The sequence below is a fragment of the Muntiacus reevesi genome, chromosome 8, assembly GCF_963930625.1.
Source record: "Muntiacus reevesi chromosome 8, mMunRee1.1, whole genome shotgun sequence".
NCBI classification, from domain to species: Eukaryota; Metazoa; Chordata; class Mammalia; order Artiodactyla; family Cervidae; genus Muntiacus; species Muntiacus reevesi.
The window spans coordinates 4,081,826-4,098,604 of record NC_089256.1 but is presented as its reverse complement, the minus strand read 5'-3'; positions in this window follow the sequence as shown (position 1 = coordinate 4,098,604).

The following is a 16,779-nucleotide window of genomic DNA, read 5'->3' as shown; positions in this document are numbered from 1 at the left end:
CATGGAAATTTTTCATGGCCCTGGATTATATATAAAACACCATGGGTTCTCTCCCTAATACTATGCCCAGATTTTCCTTGTTTTCAAAAATAAGCTAAAAACAAAATTTGTACCTATATCATTCATTATTTAAATATAATTATGCAGTCAGATTTTTAATTCTGAAAGTGTTGTGAGTATAACCCAGAACAAATTAAATGTATTACATTGTTGAAAGGCTTTATTTAAAGGTTTTTGCTTCTAAAATTGTATCCTGTGGCTTTTTGAAACATGTTGGATAAAAAGAATCATCATTGTCATCACCATCATCACCACAGAGAAAAGTTGCAGATGCAATGTCAGTCTAAAACCTTTAAATTGCACATTAGCATAATGCAATTTCAGATAAATTATTCAGCAAAAAGATCTGTTCACTTTGGTTGAACACAAGGTTTTCTAAATTTACCTGTCAAATTATTTTGTTTAGTGAGCTAGTGACTTTCCAACTGATGCTTTTGAATGGTAAATGCTGACTTCATATGCATTTTGCATTAATTCTTACTCTCTTGTTATTATTTCAAGTCACAATTTTAACCATGTAGTAATTATCATGATTCAATTAAAATTTGCATCACTCATATAAAGCTAAGCAATGTCCACAGATTCGGAATTGTAATGACATATATTTTTAAAAATATTTATATATTTACTTATTTGCCATGGTGGATCTTCGTTATGGCACAGGGATCTTTGATACTTATTGCAGCATGTGGGATTGATCTTTAGTTGCAGCATGCAAACTCTTAATTGTGCCATGAGGGATCAGGTTCCACAACCAGGGATCAAACACAGTCCCCCTGCATTGGGAACTTGGAGTCTTAGCCACTAGACTAACACTAATGATTGGGAAAAGCCCCAGTAATAACATATTTTGAATTTAAGATGTTACCATAAATTCTTATATTTTACAAAACACCAAATAATAACTTGTGTTGCAGCCAAAATTTAAGATGCAGAGTAACAGGAAATTATCTATCAGGCAAATTATGAGTACCATTATAATATTTGTTTTGACAATTAAAATAGAAAAAGAACAGGCTACATTTTTTGACACAAGTATGAATTAATTCACTCTACCTATAAGAGCAAAATTAAAGTTATGATGCAAATTAAAGCAGCAGTTCAATCCCTGGGTCAGGAAGATCCCCTGGAGAAGGAAATGGCAACCCATTCCAGTATTCTTGCCTGGAAAATTCTAGCCTGGTGGGCTACAGTCCATGGGGTCGCAAGAGTCGGACATGACTGAGCGACTTCAATTTCAATTTAACCTAACACATACAATTATTCATCTTTGAAATAAATGAGGTAGAAAGAGATGGATCTTGCTCTCAAAGTTCCAAAGCAAATTACTTAAATAGTTAAAAATCAATTAAAAGTAGTTAATAAAACCTGGGTAGAAGTAGTTTATGTTTTTGTTTGTTTGTTTGTTTTAAAGACTACCATAAACACTTGATTTTCTTCTGTGACGGAGTAAGTGATATGCAGCTCAGCAGGAATTATGCTCTGGGCTTCCCTGGTGGCTGAGACAGTGAAGAATCCACCTCTAATGTGGGAGATGGTCCCATCACTTCATGGGAAATAGATGGGGAAACAGTTGGTGATGGACATGAAAGCCTGGCATGCTGCAGTCCATGGGGTCGCAATGAGTTGACACCTCTGAAGTAACTAATTAACTAATAAGCATACACATGTGTATACACATGCATAAATCACTTCAGTTCAGTCGCTCAGTCGTGTCTGACTCTTTGCGACCCCATGAATCGCAGCACGCCAGGCCTCCCTGTCTATCACCAGCTCCCAGAGTTTACCCAAACTCAAGTCCATCCAGTCAGTGATGCCATCCAGCCATCTCATCCTCTGTCGTCCCCTTCTCCTCCTGCCCCCAATCCCTCCCAGCATCAAGGTCTTTTCAAATGAGTCAGCTCTTCGCATCAGGTGGCCAAAGTATTGGAGTTTCAGCTTCAGCTTCAGTCCTTCCAATGAACACCCAGGACTGATCTCCTTTAGGATGGACTGGTTGGATCTCCTTGCAGTCCAAAGGACTCTCAAGTCTTCTACAACACCATAGTTCAAAAGCATCAATTCTTCAGTACTCAACTTTCTTCACAGTCCAGCTCTCACATCCATACATGACCACTGGAAAAACGATAGCCTTGACCAGACGGATCTTTGTTGGCAAAGTAATGTCTCTGCTTTTAATATACTGTCTAGGTTGGTCATAACGTTTTTTCCAAGGAGTAAGCTAAGCGTCTTTTAATTCTTGGCTGAAGTCAGCCTGTGCAGTGATTTTGGAGCCCCAAAAAATAAAGTCTGACACTTCTACCACTGTTTCCCTGTCTATTTGCCATGAACTGATGGGACCAGATGCCATGATCTTAGTTTTCTGAATGTTGAGCTTTAAGTCAACTTTTCACTCTCCTCTTTCACTTTCATCAAGAGATTTTTTAGTTCCTCTTCACTTTCTGCCATAAGGGTGGTGTCATCTGCATATATGAAGTTATTGATATTTCTGCCAGCAATCTTGATTCCAGCTTGTGCTTCTTCCAGCCTAACGTTTCTCCTGATGTACTCTGCATATAAGTTAAATAAGCAGGGTGACAATATACAGCCTTGACGTACTCATTTTCCTATTTGGAACCAGTCTGTTGTTCCATGTCCAGTTCTAGCTGTTGCTTCCTGATCTGCATATAGGTTTCTCAAGAGGCAGTTCAAGTGGTCTGGTATTCCCATCTGTTTCAGAATTTTCCACAGTTTATTGTGATCCACACAGTCAAGGGATTTGGCATAGTCAATAAAGGAGAAATAGATGTTTTTTTGGAACTCTCTTGCTTTTTTGATGATCCAGCGGATGTTGGAAATTTTATTTCTGGTTCCTCTGCCTTTCCTAAAACCAGCTTGAACATCTGGAACTTCACAGTTCATGTATTGCTGAAGCCTGGCTTGGAGAATTTTGAGCATTACTTTACTAGCATGTGAGATCAGTGCAATTGTGCAGTAGTTTGAGCATTCTTTTGCATTTCCTTTCTTTGGGATTGATACAAAACCTGACCTTTTAGGTATATATATATATATATATATATATATATATATATATATATATATATATGTATATATATATATATATATATATGTATGTATACATATATATAATCAACACAGCATCTAAGTTATTAAACTATCCAAACAATAGCTTCCCCCACTATCACCATCTCGCACCAAAGAGGCACGTTTGTTAGAATCATTGAACCCACACTGACACACCATTATCAACCAAAATCTATAGTTTACCTTAGGGTTTCTTCTTGGTGATTTACATTCCATGCTCCTGCTCATAGTAAGTCACTTCACTCGTGTCTGACTCTTTGCGACCATATGAACAGTAGCCTGTCAGACTCCTCTGTCCACAGGATTCTCCAGGCAAGAATACTAGAGTGGGTTGACACGTCCTTCTTCAGGGAGTCTTCCTGGTCCAGGGACTGAACTCGCAACTCTTATGTCTCCTGCATTGGCAGGTAGGTTTTTTATCACTAGCACCTCCTGGGAAGTATATTCTATGGAGTTTGACATATGTGTAACAACATGCATATAGTGTTCTACTGGGATTAGTAGTTTCAGTGCCCTAAAAATTATTTTATTTCTCTCTTTCTCCTGGCCCCTAGTAAGTCTGATTACTGTTTCCATAGTTTTATTTTTACAGAATGTCATGTAGTTGGAATCATGTAGTATGTAGCCTTATCAGACTAATTTCTTTCATTTAGTAATATGCTTTAAGTTTCCTCCATGTTTTCTCATCACTTAATATCATTTCTTTCAGAACTGAATAATATTCTTCTTTCTAGATATACCATGTAGTTCATTTATCCACTCACCTACTGAAAGATATCTTGGTTGTTTCCAAGTTTTGGCAATTATATATACACAGCTGCTATAAACATCTGTGTGTAGGTGTTTCTGTAGTCATTTATTTTTAGCTCATTTGGATAAATACCAAGGAGTACAATTACTGAATCATGTGGTTGAGAGTATGCTGAATTTGTAAGAAACTGCCAAACTGTCTCCCAAAATGGCTATATGATTTTGCATTTCCACTAGAAATCAATGAGAGTTCCTGTTGCTCCACATTCTAGTAAGCATTGGGTTTTTGGCAGTTCTAATGGGTGTGTTGGAGAAGTAAATGGCAACACACTCCAGTATTTTTGCCTGGGAAATCCCATGGGCAGAGGAATCAGGTGGGTTCCAGTCCATGGGGTCACAAAGAGTCAGATATGAATTAGCAACTAAACAACAATAGGTGTGTAGTGGTACCTCCTTGTTGTTTACTTTGCATTTCCCTGCTGACATATGAACTTACATACATTTTCACATGCTTATCTGCCATTTATATATCTTCTTTGGTGAGGTTTCTGTTTAGGTCTTTTGCCCATTTTTTTTTTTTTAATTGGGTTATTCATTTGTATTATTGAGTTCTTACAATTCTTTGTATGTTTTGGATGAGTTCTTTATCATATGCAATTTTGCAAATATTTTCTCCTGATCTCTAGCTTGCATTTTCTTTCTCTTGACAGTTTCGTCCCCCACCCCCACCCCCAGAGCAGAAGTTTTAAATTTTCATGAAGTCCAGCTTATCAATTATCTATTTAATGAATCTTGCTTTGCTTTCGTATGTAAAAGGCTACAATCATACGCAAGGTCATTTAGATTTTCACCTATGTTATTTTCTAGGATGTTTATAGCTAGCATTTTAAATTTAGGTCTATGATAAATTTTGAATTAACTGTTGTTACGGATGTAAAGTGTGTGACTAGATTCTTTTTCTTTTTCTTTTTGCATGTGGATGTCCAGTTGTTCCAGCACCATTTGTTGAAAAAGCTATCTTTTCTCTATTGTTCTGCCTTTGCACCTTTGTCAAAGATCAGCTGACTATACTCACATGGGCATGGATTTCTTCTTAGTCTCCAGGTAGTCATTTCCTTTACAAGCATACAGGAGACTTTGGCATACAGTACTATCTTAATATTTTTTCAAGAAGGAAGAACTTATTCTTTTAGCTTCTTTCTTGAGATTGCTGCTGACAGATAGCCTTCAGCTGTCAGCCTGCTTTGAGACTGGTCTAAGCTGAAGTGAGTGGCTTTGCACAAGGTTTGAGCACCTCCTGAAGCAGTTCAGCTTCAGTAAATAATTAGCACAGTGTGAATAGGTGAATAATAAGTCAGATAGCCTCCTTTGCCCAACTTTTCATTTTATTTTGTTTTGTTTAGTTGCTCAGTCACATCTGACTCTTTGCAACTCTGGCTCCACTGTCCATGGGATTTCCTAGGTAAAATACTAGAGTGGGTTGCCATGCCCTTCTCCAGGGGATCTTTCCAACCCAAGGATCAAACCCACGGCTCCTGTGTCTCCTGAATTGCAGGTGGACTCTTTACTCATTGAACCTTTGTGGGTAACTCTCAATGCCCTGTAGATTCAGTTTTCCCTAAGACTGTGACTAAGGCCTTTGATGAGAATGCATTGAAACCCAACTTCTAATCATTCTTGTTCCTACACCCTTTCATGATCTGTTGATAAGAAGAGCATGCCCTGATTAACTTCCTGTGTGTTAATCTTTGTTTCAGAATTTGCTTCCCAGCAACCAAACCTGTGATAACTGGCTAACTTATGGCCTGAATTCTGATTGGGATGCCATTGTTTATAGAAATTAAAAAAAAAAAAAAAGTGGTTAAAGGGACAAAGGCTTTAAGTACTTGAAGGCATGTTTACTATATTTTCAGGCAATCAATGACATTGGATGAAATAAAGACATGTCTTGGCCTATATTTCTTTGGTAATATTTTTTGTTATTTTCTCTTGTGTTTGTTTATTCAATCATTACCAAAATCTATTTCCAAAAGATTTGGTGGTTTTCAAAAGATTCCTGGTGCTGAAACATAACTTATTTGGAGAACTGGATTGGGGAAGAAGAAGAGGCATCACAAACCTGAAGAGCATAATGTAGCAGCTAACTCTCTTGTCCACTCTAAAACTTGAAAAACTAAAAAAATAATTTTCACATTTAAGGCTCACTGAACAAGAATCTTAAACATCATTTTATAGCTTGATTTGAAGAAAGCAGGCCTTACTTACTGCTTCCAAATTTGTAATTTTTAAAAATTACCATGCTCTTTATTGTTACATGTTGAAATGTATTTGCATAATCCTTGAATACTAGTCACATTTTCCTATGATCCTGATTATGGTATAGTTCTGATAAATCACAAATAATTTTTAACATCTAACAAATCATTGCCTATCCTACGCAAGTTCCGGTGCTATCCTCCACAGCACCATTTTCTTGAATTTCAACTGTATTATGTTTAATTTTCACATCTATCAGAAAACTTAAATTATATTTGGAATTATTGTATTACTTATAATTTATAGTATTTAATCTATTTTCATCACTTAAATATCTAGTAATGTAATGGATATATCCTTCCCTTTATGAAAAACATCATAAAAGAATTAAATGTTAATAATCAATTGAATAAAATGCTCAAATGGTTACTATAGGTATACATTACAACTTATTGATAATCATTAATCCATAATGCAGGTTATGACAGCCTTGAAAGTGTACCCCCAGGTTTCCTACTCTGGGGAGCACAGTTTGCTGACAGTAGTACCCACTGCTCCCTCCTATAGCCCCCCATCATAGCAGGATCACTCCAAGGTCATACTTTCCTATGTTGCTCCCAGCTGATGACAGAGCAGGTTCATTTCTATGGGATGTGGGGTTCCTATAACAGGGGGCTTTGACTACTGGATTTCCCATGTGTCTAGCCAAAGCTTTCTTCTTACCGAGTTATGGTCTGAGAGTTTTCATACTTTTCACATGTAATCCTCCTTCCCTCTTGCTTTTGTTTTACAAACGTCAGACTTGCCTCAGAGTCTTAAGAGCTCTCCTCACCTACTCTTGCTTCTGTGATTTTACATCCATGCATTTACTGTTTATATGAGTGATTAGGCAGTGAATAACACCATTCTTGGTAGATTAGAAAGCTACCTAACTTACCACGTTTGGGTAAAAAGGCAAATGAAAATAGACTAAAATAATTGGCAAAGTAATTTCATTTTTAAGGTTCAAAGTCTAAGGAAGATCCCAAGCTATTATTAAAATTAAGGTAATTAATGTTCTTTATGGTATTTGATTTTTTTCCATGTTGATTCATAATCTTTCTTTACATTTTTTATACTGCTCTTTATTTATAGTCCTTACTAATTCCAAATGTTAGTTCCTAGTCATTTATATGTATATTAATATGTATTTTCAGATTCTGTCTTTTGTTCTCTCATCTGGAGCCTGTCCCTGGTACACATGGTACAGGTGCAATAAGCCATCTTCTGGCTTATTGTTCAGCAAAAAGGTCTAATGAGTATCATCATTATATAATCACACTACATATATTACAATAGAATTTTACTTCTTTTTTGAAATTTTAAATATTACATGGATCTGTAAATCTTTTGAATGGTTCAACTTTTAAATCTAAATTTTCTATTATTTTTCTATCAAGTTTATGAATGATTTTAATTAGAGCATTTCTTGTGTTTGCAAGGTGAAATCTTTAAAAAAATTGTTAAATATTTTAAAATTACCTATGTCTATAGAAATACAAAACAAATCAATCATACAAATAAATTAAATGTTGCAATTTATGTGAATCATAAACTTCTACAATTTTTGGTATGTTCATGAAAGCAATGCTTTAATTCTATATTATTAACTTATGATAGATACAGGCTAGATAAAAACAATTCCACATATAAATTTGTAATTGTGAAATGAATATAACTTTTAGACAATCTATAGATTAATATGTAGATGAAGCAATAAATATTAAAATCTCTAATGAGTTTGTAGAACTGAGGGAAAGTTCAGATTACTGAAAAAGTTCTATGAATGTTAAGGCTATTAACAGAAATTCATGTCTGTTAGAGACAAATTTATCTCTGAATTATCTATTCTCTTTTTGCATGTGTGTTCAGTTGCTCAGTATTTTTAGACTTTTTGTGACCACTGGGACTACTGCATGCCAGGCTCCTCTGTCCATGGGGTTTTTCAGGCAATATTACTGGAGTGGGTTGCCATTTTCCTCCTCCAGGAGATCTTTCTAACCCAAAAATAGAACCATTGTCTACTTGTGTCTCCTGCATTAAGGGATGATTCTTTACTGCTGAGCCACCAGGGAAGCCCATTTCTCTTTTTAGAGCTACCCGTAGAGTCACTTACTGAGATATGTTATATTTATTGGTCATAAAAATGTTCACACAAATTATTTTAATACATTTTTATCTCCATGAAATCTAAGATCAGAGAAAATGTGGAAAGTTATTTGAATTAGCTTTTATATTTCTGCTTAATGTGCTAATTCTGAAGCATTGTGATCTATTCTAAAGGTTAAAATGATACAAATATATGACATAGGTACCTGGGGCAGAGGGCAAGAATGGATGGAGGTTAGGGGCAGAAAAAATTATACAGGAAGAACTGGAATAAAAACTGTTTTTTTGTTTGTTTGTTTTTTTGTTTTTTGTTTTTTTTAATTTCAATGGTTAAGAGACTCCATTTCTCTCTTTTCTCCCTCTTGTATCTTCTGGTAAGTTTTATATTAGATCCGGGGTTCAGAGGGATTATGTCAGTAATTTAGCTCAGATACAATATAGGTTAAATGGAATTTTGCAGGAAGCAAAACTAGACATAACATTGTAGTGCACCTTGGAGAAAAAATATTTAGAATCCCAACTAACAGACCTATAAATAAAATTTTATAACAGAACCTGTCTATGAACAAGGAGTTTTTCACCTAAAATAAACACTGCTTTCTTGAAAGCAGGAGATAACTCTTTTAAGCATTTTCTTTATATTTCTGGAATGTTTCAAACTGTATTGTGAAACATTATAGATCCCCTGAAGTACTGTGAGATAGTTCTTCTCTCAGGATAATATGTTTAGAGCGGTTTGCTACAGTGGCAAAATAAATGATGTCTGAATGAACCGGGGTTTAAAACTGTAAGAGCAAGGCCATAGGTTTGCTTTGCAGCTATGACTCAGCCATATTGTATAAAATGAGTGTCTGTTCATTACAATCTGCTTTAATATAATATTTACATGAGAAAGGAAGCAATTTTAAATAAACTCTGCAGATTTAATCTAATGACTGAAATATAATTACAGAGTTGAAGTGTGAACATTCTTATTTTATGTGCAAGTTAGTTTTTGCAGAAGGAAAGAGTGTTCCATTTCAATCTTTGTTTTGGAGATATAGCATATCATATTTAGGAAGTATCACAGGCTCTTTCATGCCAAGGGTGTATTTCAATAAATCTCAGCTCATGAATGATCAATCTTAAAGAATTTGAAAACATCTCTAGTGTGATCAATTAGATATCTTTTTATTGTGGAGTTCTGGTTAAACAGGCATGAAATTCTAGAGTCTATAATTGTGAATTATTGTACTCCTGGATACTTTCTCCTTTGGCAAATTCTGATCTTTCCAGAATGAACCCCTCCCCTCTCCAGATTCATATTCAAATGATCCTTGTAACGCAGTTTGATGTTTCAGTATCTCAAATATTGGTTGAGTCCAAGTTTAAAGAATACTGTCAAAGTTGCCATAGATATTTTGAAAAAGATACCCAAGCAATACACTTCACAAAGAAAGATGAATAAAATGATGCACAATTGGATACATTTCACATAGATAATCAACTTGCTAATTTTAGCCAATATCAAATATTAAGCACATAATTTCCTATCTACTGAGGTTGTACATAGACCTGTGATTATTTCTGGCCACTGATGTGTGAGTGGAAGAAATGGGTTTCACTTTTGGACTAAGTATTTCATTTTGGATGGTCAGTTTTCTCACCCTCTCCTCTCATACCATAGTAATTGGAAACATGTGTCAGAATGAAGCCTCCAAACAGCCTGGTTTGTGAGTGACAGTTTTGAGCCAAGGCCTCCATGCAAACCACACTAGGCATGTAGGATAAGTAAAAACTAAACTTGTTTGGTTAAAGCTACTGAGCCCAAATATGGTAGCAAAACTAAACCTATCTGGCTAATATAAATAAGAAGATAGATACGGATATCTTTTCAGTTATGGGATAGATGTTGTATAAAGAATATAAGAAATTATTTCTTCTTTCCTAAGTAAAAAGCTCTCAAATTTTGACCATTAAGGTCAAAATTTTGACCTTAATGGTCAAAATTTGTCACTCCATTATTTTACACTATCTGAAAAATCACACAACTTTTTCTTGAATCATCTTTAAGTCAGGGTTTCCCTGGTGGCTCAGTGGTAAAGAATCCACCTGTCAATTCAGGAGACAGGTCTGGGAAGATCCCACATTGCCACAGAGCAACTAAACCTGTGTCACAACTACTGAGCCTGTGCTCTAGAGTCCAGGAGCCGCAGCTACTGCATTTACTGCAACTGCATTCCGCAGCGACTGAAGCCTGCAGGCCTTAGAGACCTACTCCAAAACAAGTGAAGCCACTGCAGTGAGAAACACACACACAGCATCTAGAGAGTGGCCCTTGCTCACAGTAACTGGTGAAAACCCTGCACAACAGCAAAGATTCAGCACAGCCAACATATATAAAGAAAACTATTTTTTAAATGATCATTAAGTCAGTTTGATAGGCATTGCATATTTGTATGTGTAAGTGCTCAGGTGTTTCAGACTTTTTGCAATCCCTTGGACTGTAGCCTGCCAGGCTCCTCTGTCCATGGAATTTTCCAGGTAAGACTACTGGAGTGGGCGGCCATGCCCTCCTCCAGGGGATCTTCCCTTGTCTTCTGCACCTACTGCATTGGCAGGTGGATTCTTTACCACTAGTGCCACCATTTATGTGCATTAATATCAGCTTAATGAAATACTATCATTTGGGCTAGATTCAGGAAAAATAAAAAGAATGCAAGCTCTTTATTTCACAAAGATAGCACAAGTTAAGAGATTTGCCCAAGGTTACCCATAATAATAAAAGTGTATGACAAAAACCTACCTTTTCAGAAAACGAGGTCACATTTCCATTACTTACACTGTATTTTCTTTGTGTTACCACCAAACCTTGCATTTTGAGAGCAGCCTGGGAAACTTGTATAGCAAAGGGTGTGTTGGGAGATGAGAATTCCTAAAGAATGAATTTGAAGATAGATAGAGTTAAAGAAAAGGGAAACCATGGAACAACTTCTACGTCACAACACTTCTGTAGCAAACGCTTGCTTTTTTCTTTATTTTTCCTATGAAAGTCACACAGCTATCATTCACAAAGGACTCAAAGTGAGTAAGGAGTCCTCAGATTCACATCTCATGTGAATGATTGAGTGTTTTTCAATCATTTCAATAGCTTCTAAGCAGATTGATATACATCTCAGGACCTGTTCTTTAGAAATTGTCAAGCAAAATTCTGTTTTTCCCTTTGATGCTTTTTGGATTTGTTTGTCTAGACTTTATTATTTTTTCCAATGAACATGCTTGATATTTAAGCAGATTTTTTTAACCTGTGATTCTATTTTAGAAGAAAAGATACCCCTGATTTTTTTTCAAAACATCCTCAAAATAATGACCTGGGGCTAAATTAGCATTTCTAAAAGTTACTGAGATTTTTAGATAAGATTCACTATAAATGCACTCAGTTAAATTTTATTGCCACTTATCAGAATCAGGCTACACATGTTATGGTATCTGTGCTTTGTTTATCTCTGCTTTAATAGGCATTTCATTGACATTTAGATAGACTCTTCCAATGCTTGAGGTTATTAAATTTGGAGCTTCAAGTTATTAAAGTGAAAGCAGTGCAATTAAAAGTACTCATTTGATCATGCATTATTCACTTATTTTTAGCTTTGAGTATTACTATGTAAGCATTTTAAAAAGCCAAAGGCTTTAGATAAGTGTGAGGCAACGTTCCTAAATAATAATAACAAACCTCCTACAGTTATTTCTTTGAAACTGCTGTTTGGACATTTTGAAACGCAATTATCATTGATTGTCACCAAATATTAATATATAAAATATTTTGAGATGCTATTGTTCAGATTTGCCTTCTTTCTTGCTGAAAAGGAGGGTGACATATGGAAAAATTAATGTTTTTGACTCAAAAGTTTTATATTCTTCAAATATAGCAAGGATTTCAACTTCCAATAAAGCTTATTTCAAATTAAGTTTGATTTTTATATAATTTGTTCATTCTATAATTAATAAACAGTGAGCTGACTGAAGTTTATAACTTGTATTAATAGCAACAATCCTAATACCTTTCATTTATCAAGATCTTGCTCTATTTCAAATTCTGTACTATAAGTTCTTTATATATGTATATACGTCTGTGTGTGTTGTGCTTAAACCTTACAATAAATTAAGAGGTAGGAGGTAGGATTATCCCTTCTGCAAGGGAGGTCATATGCTTAAACTTGTTAAAATCAGCCCACTAATACATGGAAGAGCTAGAATTCACATCCAGTACAGTCTCACTCCAGAATTATGCTAAGATACTTTACTACATTGCTTTGCATAAAGACTGCTTTAAAATTATATTTAAATATTTATGATGATAATAACTGGCATATCTGGAGCGTTTACTTTGTGCCAGGTAATGCTGTCCCTGATACAAATATATTAACTCATTACTTCTCACAGCATCCATATATTGTTTTGCAGATGATGAATGGTATAGAGAAGCTATAGAGTTTGCTAACCTAATGCAGGTGCTAATTGATGGAGTCAGGATTCAAAGTAGTTCCAGAGTCTAGGCTCTTAACAATCATATTTACTCTGATTCTCAATTCTAGCCATACTGTCTCAGAGGGGAAACATTTTCATGAACTTTAGATGAGAGCTCCCATCCAGAAGGAGAAAGTCAGTATGAATTTGGGTTCGTATTCACCTTTTCATTTCTAACCTTTGCAACCTTCTTTGAGCCCAATTTACCCAATCCTTATGTTTCATCTTATCTGCTAATTCTTCTAAATGTTATGTTGATCTGAAGTCCTGTTTTAAAAATAAAAGTAATTTTAGAGATATCTCTTCAGTGAGTAAGGAGAAGGCAATGGCACCCCACTCCAGTACTCTTGCTTGGAAAATCCCATGGACGGAGGAGCCTGTGGGCTGCAATCCGTGGGGTCACGAAGAGTCGGATATGACTGAGCGACTTCACTTTCACTTTTCACTTTCATGCATTGGAAAAGGAAATGGTGACCCACTCCAGTGTTCTTGCCTGGAGAATCCCAGGGACGAGGGAACCTGGTCGGCTGCCGTCTATGGGGTCACACAGAGTCGGACACGACTGAAGCGACTTAGCAGCAGCAGCAGCAGCAGCAGCAGCTTCAGTGAGTAAGGATGTCAAGAATATACAGCAATATTTGCCAAAGATGCAGGAGGGTGAAATTTGGTCCAGTTCCCACATATTTGCTATAATGGATGTAAATTCTTATCTAAACTTAAGCAGCAGTGTTTTAAATAGGTTCATATATTTATCTGTGAAAGCGGTAATCTAGTTCTACGTTAGCACCACAGTTCTAATTCATAGGTTTTTTACCTGGTCTTGAATACATGACTGGTTTGGTTCAGAATCTGCCCTAACATCTACCTCAGAAAACCAAACCCTTTAGGAATGGGGCCTTGCTTTCTCTTTGACAATTCCACTATCTTTACCTGGAAGACAGTTGCCCTTATATATGATGATGACTTTCCACTATAAGGATAACTTACCCAAATAATCTAAGATTCTTTACTTTGTGTATCACCATTTCTAAATAACATCTAAATTGCAAGATTGGATTCCATCCAGCAGTTCTGAGTGTGGCTTCAATCTCTTGTTATTGCATGTACTACTTAGGTGACATTGTTCACAGAATTTTTATCAATTTTAGCACATGTTTTCAGACATCAGTAACTTGCTGTGTCTGCTTTGAATGTACTGCTCAGAACCAAACAAAATATCAGTGCAGAGTCCAGTGATAACTCTCATTCCCTCCTTGAACTTTTCAGGAGGTTTCTATTACTACAGACAAAAACAGCACCGGGTTTTGTGGCAGTCATATCATTTATGGCTTGTAATGAATTTGCACTTAAACAGAATCCTCTAAGAGTTGCTGGAAAGACAAAAATCTTCCCATATGCACTTAGTTAGTTAAATTTATCATCTAGATGCACATTAGCACCTTTATGCATTTTAAGTATTAACAATCACATTTGAATGTTTTTATCTTATTCAATTTCTTTAAAATTTTAGATTCTGTCAGCCATTTAGCCACTCTCTCTCATATTTGTGACTTCTACAAATATGATGGCAGTAGTTTGCATTGAAATTGACAGGGTGAAATCAGGGTTTTGACCTGCCCTAGGACACCTCCATCCAGCCTGACTTTGTACCATTGGTTCCAATTTTACCAATCAATTATCTTTAAGCACTAGTTGTCAACCATTGGGCTTCCCTAGTGGTTCAACTAGTAAAGAATCTGCCTGCAAGGCAGGAGACCTGTGTTCAGTCCCTGAGTTGGGAAGATCCCCTGGAGAAAGGAAAGGCTACCCACTCCAATATTCTGGCCTGGAGAATTCCATGGACTATATAATCAACAACTAGTTGCTAGTGATGCCACTGAGCAAGCATTTACTGAGTTTTTGCAAAGGTTTCCATTCATGATCATTCCTTCCACTTATTTCCGTTGAGAGGTAGGCTGATTTTCCTTTCAGGTACACATGATTTTCAGTCTCATCAAGTTTCAAAACTAAAGTCAGCACAACCTCATTCCTGCTTGGCATGTGAAGCGTATAACCTCACCTAACCAAAAAATGGAGCACAATGTTCTGGAACTTTTTAAAGAACATAACCTTGAGGACATTGATAAATTACACCTATCCAAATTGTGAGTGAGAATTAGTCTTTATACAATATATCCTAAACAATATATAATTCTTCTCATTACTTAGATAATAAATGCTTGGAGTGTGAACACATGCATGTAAATTATATGAAACCCTTGTATTGTGTGCAAATTTATGTGAATATGTATTTTAAGCAGACTATCTATGGTAAGATGATCAAAATCATATATGTATCAAATAACAAAAAGAGGCTTTATAAGACTAGTTATTCTGAAATAGTTCTCTGCATGTAGATCCTTCACCAGTTTGCCAAATGTAGCCATTAATTTGCTATCTCATAGTGTTTATAATCCTAAATGAGCATTGATGTGATTCTAGCTGCTATCATGGAAGATATTATATTAAATATCTTGAAGAAATTTCTCATTCTAATATACAGCTGATGATAAGACCATATTTTCCTACCTAATGTTCTTTTTATTAGAAGTAACAAAATAAATGTTGGGTCTTAGAATTTGAATAGCTCTGCTTCTCCTAGGGGCATGGTCTACTTATTAGTTTTACTTTGTAAACTTTCCAATTTTTTAAAATATTTTTTCAGTCTCCTTAAATTAGCTGTTAGAAACTATAAATTCCAATTTTACTTGTAGAAGATGTGCAGAAGGCATGGGTTTTTGTCTAATAACTTTAATATTTCTTCTTGTCTCTTTTTACAGTTACACAGTTGGTTTATCACTTACTTCAGGTGCTTATTCATATTTTATCTATGTTGCATTAAATTATTTATAGTACAAAGCAGATTAGAACTAAATAATAGAGTAATAATGCCAAGAAATAAATAAATGAAAAAGTTCCTGTCATTAAAGTACTTACACATAGTATGAATCATGGTATTTATTTGTTTGAATCTGTGATATTCAGCAAAATTATCAGTGATAATGGAAATGCTCTATATATGCATTGTCTAATATAGTATCCACTAGCTGTATACAGCTATTCAGTACCTGAAATGATGCTACAGCAAATGAGAAGATAAATTTTAAATTTTACTTAAGTTTTAGTAATTTTAAAATTTTGTTTAAATAGCCACATATGACCAGTGGTTACCATATCAAACAGAATAGAAAATAGAAAATACAACACTACTCATTTTATAAGCTTTAGAAATAAAAAAAATCCTTTTTTTGTAATTTAAGAACAAACTTCTTAAAAACCAACAGTTAATCAGTTTATTATACTTCTTGAGAATTTTGTCCCTCAAAATTATTGCATTTAGGATAAGAGTGTCAGTAGACATGTGAAGCATTTTTTGACTCAGCTTTCTAGCAATGAAATGTGATTCTTCTTGGTCAATTTGACTGAATTTTTTTGTTGTTATTGTTTTGTTTTAATTCTGAGGGAAATATATTGCTTCTCTATTTTTCTCTGGGTCATTTCTTACCAGGGGTTGATGAGGTTCCTTTGCAGGATGGGGTAGAAGCTAAGTTCTTCTTGTTCGAAGGGGTTACTGAGTCCTGGGATTTGTCACAGAGCTGAGCTTTCACAAGAACTTATTGTCATGTTTGGAGTTTTCTGACGAGAAAACCCTCATAGTCAGCATAGACACAGTGGCTCTCAAACTAGGGTATTCGTCACAGGTACCAGGAAGGCTCGTCTAAAACATATTTCTGGATCAAATCCCTAGAGTTCAGATTCAGTAGGTCTGGACTGAGGTCTAAACATTCACATTTTTAACAAGTTCCCAGGTGTGGCTGTTGCTGTTTGTCCAGGAACTGCACTACAGGACCTAGCGTTCTTTGAAGAACCAGTCATTTGTCCACAAGTAATAGCAGGAGCTCTGATTGAAGTTTCATAGTGCCTTCTCAACTACTA